General features: G+C 37.0%; 1 non-coding gene across 1 annotated transcript; it reads right to left on the bottom strand.

Moving 5' to 3' along the window:
• Positions 1–1,764: 1,764 nt before the first annotated feature.
• MIR9217 (microRNA mir-9217) lies at positions 1,765–1,840 on the bottom strand. The gene has a single exon (NR_130510.2). It is a non-coding gene; the product is annotated as a microRNA mir-9217 (primary transcript).
• Between the last annotated feature and the right edge of the window lie 6,949 nt (positions 1,841–8,789).

The following is an 8,789-nucleotide window of genomic DNA, read 5'->3' as shown; positions in this document are numbered from 1 at the left end:
CAAGCTATTATACGAAATTAATATTTGACAAAGGAGGCAACAGCATACAATGGAGTCAAAACGGTTTCTTTAATAAATGGTGCTGGGAAATTTGGTCAGATACATGGAAAAAAATGAAACTAGATCACCAACTTACACAAAAACAAATTCAAAATGGCTAAAGAAACTGAATGTAAGATGGGAAACAATAAAAATCCTACAAGACTCCATAGGCAGCAAAATTGCAGACATATGTCATAATAATATCTTTATCGATACAGATCCTAGGGCAAGGGAGACTAAGGAGAAAATAAACAAATGGGACTATATCAAAATAAAAAGCTTTAGCACAGCAAGAGAAACCATCGAATTGGGGTGCCTGATGCGGTGGGGGTCAAACATGGTGGGGATCTCCCTTTTCCGCATCCCTCGCGGAAAGAGAGATGAACGAACCGGTTCTAAGTGGAGGCGGCCAGAGATTGAGAAATAATAGAAATAAAGAAAACAAGACACAGAAATAGATTCACAAAGCTGGGGCTGGGTGGGACGCCATCTTTTCTCTCTGATGGAGAGGCAGCATGATGACGACGATTTGAGCCACGCAGCGTGTTTATTTTTATAGGCCTAGATTTACATATCTAGTCCCACCCCTGCCGACACCTGGGCTGCTATGAAGTCAGAACTGATTAACATGTCCAGCCTTATTGGGGAAGCATGTTCCCAGGGTATGGCTGTGCCTACACCCTGAGTTCAGCTGACGAAAATTAAAGAAAATTGCCCATTTGCCTTCCCAGGCATTCCTCTACATCTCACCCTTTTTTGTTTTTTAAGCTACTATAATAAAAGTAAAATTTAAACATTAAGAATAAAATTCTAAATTAAAACAATTGCAAACAATGCCAATGCAAAAACTAAACTACATACATGTTATTATTTTCAAAACTTGAATGTCAAGAGAAAAACTCTGGCTATTAAATAATAACAAAACAATGCCAATGCAAAACAATAAGAGAGAAATCAGAACTATAGACATGTTAACATTTTTAGCTACTAAATGAAAGTCTCTTTTGCTGCTGGTGTATATTTACTCAGAGTCCTTGGACTTGGCTGCTCAAGACTTTGCAGAAGACTGGCAGCTAACAGATACTAGCATGAGCAGGAACAGGGTTGAAGAAGTAGCTTCCACTTCTTGCTTTTCCACAATCTGCTGCACTTCAGTCATTAACTACTTCAGATGACTCCATGTTGGCACCTCAGTCCCTTACATAGCTTTCAGTTTTCCTCTTCTTCCGCTTTGCTGTCATTGGGCAACTCAATACTTTTGAGTGAAGGGACACAGGAGCTTCTCTGGGTCCATTGTGGTGACGGATGTAACACTCTGGCACCCGAATTGGCTGCATTGCTCCTTCTGGAAAGATATAAAACACAACCTCTTCCCCATATTATAACTGAATCTGATAAAACTCTTGTCAGGTTCTGTGCCCCACCTCTGTTGACCCCAAAGTTCTCTCCTGATGGCCCCTCTGCGACTGTGCCTGTCTTAGGTTGTTCTTTCCCTGAGGAATCTTACCCGTCTCTGGCTAACCAGCCATCCTCCGGGGCCAAGCAGGGTGATGTGAGGTTCATTTCTGTCTCCTTGGTAGCCTATGCCACTGTGGCCTCCACGCCCAGCACCTGCCTTGGGATCCCCTCGCCTGCTGGCGGGGCCCTGGAATTGATCACATATCTTGGGGAACCCAGGTTTCTTCTCCAGGGAGGGCCCAGCTCACACCATTGGGCGAGAGACAGATCCATGGTACCAGCCACCATGAGGCTTCAATCTCAGCATGGACTGAAAACTCAGGCAACAGCTGTGGGAGGGTCCCTCTTGGCAAAAAGGGGCAAGAAGGGCCAATATAGAATGCTCAAGTGCCTTCCCAGGGGGCCTTCTACGCCATGGAAGGGATTAAATCCTTTCATGTCCTTTTTAAATTGCTGCCAAACATTCAAAGAATTAGTTTGTAAGTTTATTTGGGATAATAGTACAATATGCTGTTGTAAAATATCAAAAATTATAATGAAATTGTAGAATAATATCATGTAAGGATATTCTTTGCTCTAGGCCATGGCAATTCAATTTCAAACTGGCTGTCAATTTCTTTTTGTATAGACAAGGTCTTAACCAGTTAATGTCCCATAATAATTTCTGAAAGTCATTTAAAATGTTAAGACAATCTTTTCTTACCTCCATCTTCTGAGGCTTAATGCATTGGTTATCAATTACAATTCCTACGATATTTGAAGAAACCTCTCTTTATTTCTTTCCAAAATAATTTTCAGGCTACAGAGTTTCATTTAAAAATCTTTGCCACATGAAACAATTTATCTTAAGGTAATGGTGACCACTAGTATGGATTAGATTTAATATTTTAATAACAATACTCAGTTTATCCTGTAATACCAGTGAAAGAGATTTCAAAATTTCCAAATTTCTCCTTTTTATTAAGCTAGAAATTTATTTTTAAGAGTATTCCCATTAGCTAATTTGCAAATACAGAGGGATCATGGGAAGCCTTCAGTAACTTTCTTAGAAGACTTATTTAAATTGCTTACAAAGACATTGGCTTATTTAAAGGAAGGGGGTTGGCCTTTGTTATTTCAAGATGGCATCTCCCAAGCCATGTGGCCATCATGGCGGCTGCTCAATCTGTTCTTTTAAAAGGCAGTAAAAAAATCACATTGCAATCACTAGCTGTTTCTAGTCTTTATTAGAATTGTTTATAAAATTTTTGGCTTTTCATTTAGCTGAAAACCTTGACTATAATTTAATAAGCTAATTTATTTAAGTAATTAAAGTAGGTATCTTCATTTAAAATAAAGCAAATTTAGTTCTGAATTCACAAACCACAAATGTTTCCCCACCTCTAGCTTAATTAAAAATGCAGGTGGCTACAATAGTGGCTTCTAATCTGTTCCTAGATTTTCTTTGGATTCAATTATTTAAACATTGGCTTCTTATGTAACTTAATTTATAGGAGACCTTGATTATATTTTAAAAATCTAATTTATAAGGTAACTGAAGTAGGTATCTTTAATTAAAAGGCAAAGAAACTTATTCAGTAAAACTTATAGGTTTGATACTTTATTGGTCTGATCCAAAAGCATAAACACTGTCCCACCTCCAGCCCATTCAAAATGGCAGCTGCTTGGGGCTTGTCTTTCTTGAAATTCTACTGCTGTTGAAAATTTTGGCTATATTTAAGAAATATATTGTTTTTGCCCTTCTTAGAGGCAAAAACTTTCATAACATTTAATATATGTATATAAATAAAATATATTAATTAATTTTTATTTGATAAAGCTTTCCATGTGATCCCAAGTATCAATTGGTTTAATTAAAAAAATATTTCTTTTAAGAGAGAACAGACTTTTGAAACATTTCGGGGCCCGTGAAATGTCTAAAAGCTACTCTCAAAACCTGGAAATACACTTGGAAAGATCAAATATATACATTTATATACTTATATATATGATTTAAAGATTATATACTTAAATTATCTTAAAGAATATCAATTACATTTAATCTGAATCACAGAATTAATCCTCTTTTTTAAATCAGACCAATAAGTAACATTTTTTGAATTCCTAATTATTTAAGAGAAAACACATTTTATTTTCTCAAAAACACGTTATAATTTAGATATTTAATTAATTTCCCCCAATTCAATTTGAACCTTAAACTTTCAGAGCTTACAAGTCAAATATTAGCAGTTCTTAGATTAATAACACCTTTATATTCTTAAGAACAAATTTTAAAATCTAATAATTACCTTTAAACCATGTTTTTTCTGCCCGGGGAAACTGAAAGCAAACTTGTAGGTATTCACATGTAAACTTGTCCTTTAAAGATGGCTGTTGGTGGAAAGCTGATTTCAAAGGAGCCACTTTTGCAGGAAAAACTTTTGGCCTAGCCCCTTGACCTTTTTGGCAAAGTTCGGCTAGCAAAAGGTGTAGCCATTTAAATGCAAATTAACACATTCTTTAAAGATGGCTGCTGGTAGGAACTGGATTACCTGTTCTTCTGGGGGAAGGGCGTTTACCCCTTCCACCATTAACAAAGGGCATAGCCAGTCTTTATCTGGACTACTTGATCTTTATAATATATTCTTTCAATAATTTTTGAGTTTCAAATCCAATTCCAATTATTTCAAGGCATTTAGTTTGGATAAATTCTATGTCTTAAAGGCTTAAAGTTAAATTTATAACACCCTTCATTAGCATTTTAAAAACTACTCTTTATTATGGAAATGCCAGTCTGCTGCTGGAACTAGCCTGTGTTCTTTCCTTTGGGTCAAATCTGCCATTTTACTTAGGAAAAAAAGTTCTGGGTTTTTCATTTCTGTAGCCTTTTCATGATGAGAAAAGAGACCTTAAACTTTCAGAGCTTTAAATTTTAGGTAGCAAAATTAAATACTTAGCATTTCTCAAATCAATAATACTTTTACATTTTTAAGGATACATTTTAAATAAAATATAAGGCATATTCAATTAATAGATTAACTTCTATCATCTAGACTTCATACTAGGCATACTCAGATCAACATTTCAGTATTATAAATTTCAATACATTTAGATCATTTGAACTTAAAAGTTTTAAATTTCCAGCCAATAGGCCTGGCACAGCTGCTAACTTTCAAAATAGAAAGTTTTTTCTAGTGGGAGGGGCTCAAGAAGCAAACCCATAGCTATTCACATGTAAACTTGCTATCTACTTCCTGCTGATTACTTGCCTCTGGGAGGAAAATTTCAAAAGAGCCTTGGGAAGCCCACCTGTATCCACCATCTTTAAAAACATGGCAGAAGATAAGGCCTTTTAAAATGGCTTCCTCAGGGAGTGGCGTCCATATTGAATCACCACGTGTCTCCCTTCCCCCACCTCCTTGCTTCTTAGTGGGAAGATTCAGTGATGGTCTGGCTTCTACTATTTTTATTTTATTTATTTGTGTGTGTGTTTTTCCAATTTTTATTTATTTTTATTTTTTAAGGAAAGAAAAAGATTTTTTAAGATAAAGAATTATTGGCAGTTGCTGAGAAATTCCTTTAATCCTTTTCTACTTTGTTACAAGTAGTTTTAGCCTCCAACAGGCGTGCTCTTAACTACATTGGCAGGAACAGTGGATGGAAGCGGCAGCTGTAAGGCCGTGACCACATCCCATTTAGACATTCTTAAACTCTCCTGTGCTGAATCAAGAATTAAAGTAGGAATATGAATTTTCTCTGGACCTTCTGCTGAGTATCAGTCACGCAACTGCTTTCTGACCTTTTCCCATGTTTCATTAACAAAACTTAAGAAATCAAGAATCTGACTATGGTCGAAACTGGTTTGGCTCAGTGGATAGGGCGTCAGCCTTCGGACTGGGGGCTTCTTGGTTCGATTCCAGTCAAGGGCATGTACATTGGTTGTGGGCACATCCCTGGTGGGGGTGTGCAGGAGGCAGCTGATCGATGTTTCTCTCTCATCGATGTTTCTAACTCTCTATCCCTCTCCCTTCCTCTCTGTAAAAAATCAATAAAATATATTTAAAAAAAAAAAGAATCTGACTATGCTTAACAGAAAATCTTTGAGATCTGAGCATAGTTAAAGCATTTTTGAGAATTACCCATGTTTTGCATCCGGCTAATTCAATACACAATACACTCCTTACCTTACACTTCCTTAAATATGTGGCACGCGCAATTCCTGGAGTGATCCCTTGACCCATACCTCTTGTTGCCTCTTTTGTGGCCCACGTTGGTCGCCAGCATGCAGGGGCCTGATGCGGCGGGGGCCAAACATGGCGGGGATCTCTCTTTTCCACGTCCTGAGCAGAAAGAGAGATGAACGAACTGGTTCTAAATGGAGGCGGCCTAGGGATTGAGAAATAATAGAAATAAAGAAACAAGATGCAGAAATAGATTTAAAGGCTGGGAGCTGGGTGGGATGCCACAATTGTCTCTGATGGAGAGGCAGCATGAAGATGATGATCCGAGCCACGCAGCGTGTTTATTTTTATAGGCCTAGATTTACATATCTAGTCCCGCCCCTGCCGACACCTGGGCTGCTATGAAGTCAGAACTGATTAACATGTCCAGCCTTATTGGAGAAGCATGTTCTGTAGCATGTTCCTTATTGGAAGGATGTAGGCTCTGCCTACACCCTGAGTTCAGCTGACAAAAATTAAAGAAAATTGCCCATGTGCTTTCCCAGGCGGCCCTCTACAATCAACAAAACAACAAGAAAGCCTGCTACATGGGAGAACATATTTGCCAATGATATTTCCGATAAGGGTTTAATCTCCAAAATTTACAGAGAACACATACAACTTAACAAAAGGAAGATAAATGATCCAATCAAAAAATGGGCAAAGGATCTAAATAGACACTTTTTGAAAGAAGATATACAGAAGGCCTAGAGACATGAAAACATGCTCAAAGTCACTAATAATCCGATAGATGCAAATCAAAACAACAATGAGGTACCATCTCACACCCGTCAGAATGGCTATCATCAACAAATCAACAAAGGACAAGTGCTGGCGAGGATGTGGAGAAAAAGGAAGCCTTCTGCACTCTTGGTGGGAATGCAGACTGGTGCAGCCACTGTGGAAGACAGTATGGAGTTTCCTCAAAAAACTAAAAGTGGAACTCCCATTTGACCCAGTAATCCCACTTCTATGACTATATCCCAAGAAACCAGAAACACCAATCAGAAAGGATAATTTCATAGCAGCACAATTTAGAATAGCTAAGATTTGTAAACAGCTTAAGTGCCCATCAGTGGATTAAAAAACTGTGGTACATCTACCCAATGATATACCAGGCCACTATAAAAAAGAAGGAACTTTTATCATTTGCAACAGCATGGATGGAACTGGAGAGCATTATGCTAAGTGAAATAAGCTAGTCGGAGAAAGATAAATATCACATGATCTCACTCATAGGTGGTCTATAATGATCAACATAATTTGATGAACAAGAATAGATCCAGAGACAAATGGTAGGGGAGCAGGGGACAGGGGTTAGAGAGCAACCAAAGGACTTGTATGCATGCATATTAGCATAAGCAATGGACACAGACACTAGGATGGTGGGGGCTTGCCCAGGGTGGGAATGACTGTGGGGGGGTGTCAACTGGGGAAAAAGGAGACATATCTAAAATTGTGGACAAAAAAAAGGATACTCATTTGGGTGTACTCACTTGGGAGAAGAGAGATACAGTGATAGGGGCATACATTATGTCATTAAAGATTATTACAAGATATGAATTGGAAATTTGATTGGTTTAGTGGCAGAGTTGAGGAGAAGTTATGTGTCCTAGATATGGCCCACATTTTGTGTTGGTTCAGCTGAGGTGAAAAAGATATGAGAAGGAAGAGATGGTAGTATGATTGAGATGTTGGCTTCAGTCTGGAGGAACAAGGACATACAGGTGAGATTGTATAAATTAAGTATCAACAGGAATGTGTTTGATATAAGATTTTGAAGTCAGAACAAAGAATCAAGGTTGAAGCAGAGGGATGCTGTGCCTAGTACAAAGAGAAATTGTCAAGAATAGCATCTTATGGCACACAGTGATACTTAGGGGATAAAGTAAGAAGTCTAAGAATGACTAGATTTATAGGAAGAAAACCAGGGCAATAGTATCCATTAAAGTAAAGAAGAAGATTTTTAAGAAGGAGATTTCTGAAACCACACAGTGACCTCAGGAATTTAATTATCTTTCATGGTTAGGGTTATATGGTACCATAAAAGAGAGTAGTGAAAAGGCACACCTGACACCTACATTGAGATTGTAACCTTCCAGATGATATTTCTATTCACAGCTTTTGTGATCTTGAGAAAAGAATTAATAAGCCTGGAATAAACCACTGTGCCAGTGCCATTCTAGTCACTGAGAGAAAATTAAATGAGGATCTGGGAAGGAGGTACTAGTTTAAGTTGAAAACTTGACAATATCTGAATAAATATGAGTCAAATCATATACCTCATAGTTTGAAAAGTTGAACAGTGCTGACTTTAAAATATGATACTTTAGTGTGAAGAGCCAAAACAACTTTCAATAAATACTAAAACCACAGCATACAAACAAATAGAAGTGAGAAATATTAACCTTTTGCTACCTAGGAAAAAATTCTGGTAAATATGAGATGGTATGTGGGTGGGGAAATGGGTTGTAAAATTTATGTAAAGTGACATAAATGCACTTAATCTTCTGCAGAAGTTAATCTTACTATCTTTAGGAGAGATTTGTGCTATGGAGGAGATTAACTAAATAATGCTACCTTATTTTTAGTTTGTTTGTTTTTTTGAATATTTTTATTCTGGAAGAAAATGAATCCCTTTACCCGCCAGGCCACAGTAATTTATTTTAGCTTCTGCCTTCTTTCAAAGAACAATAGTTCACTCACTCCAATTTAGTGGGGCTTAAAAGGTTAGGTTGTTTATTTAATGTTAATTCTGTTAATGAATCATTTTAAACAGATATTTGGAAATATGAGAAAAAAAAGAAAGGTAGGGAATTCCAGGAGAGAAAAAGCTGGATTAAAGTTTATGGAAAAGAACAATAGCAAGAATGTTAAAAGAGGGAGAATGGGGAGAGAAATCAAATAATGATCCCTACTATTTTGTTCTTTTATGATAATGTATCCATTATATTTTTATAACATGTTATAAAAATATATTTGTCCACATCTTTATTTCCACACATCTTTTTTTTAATGTGTATAAATCTCTGCCTGAGCAAGTGAAAAATTTCTTGCATTTCTGTGAAAATCAAGTGCTCTTGATTTAGA

Source organism: Eptesicus fuscus, chromosome 2 (genome assembly GCF_027574615.1).
Source record: "Eptesicus fuscus isolate TK198812 chromosome 2, DD_ASM_mEF_20220401, whole genome shotgun sequence".
Classification (NCBI taxonomy): Eukaryota; Metazoa; Chordata; class Mammalia; order Chiroptera; family Vespertilionidae; genus Eptesicus; species Eptesicus fuscus.
This window is presented reverse-complemented; position numbering and strand designations above follow the sequence as displayed.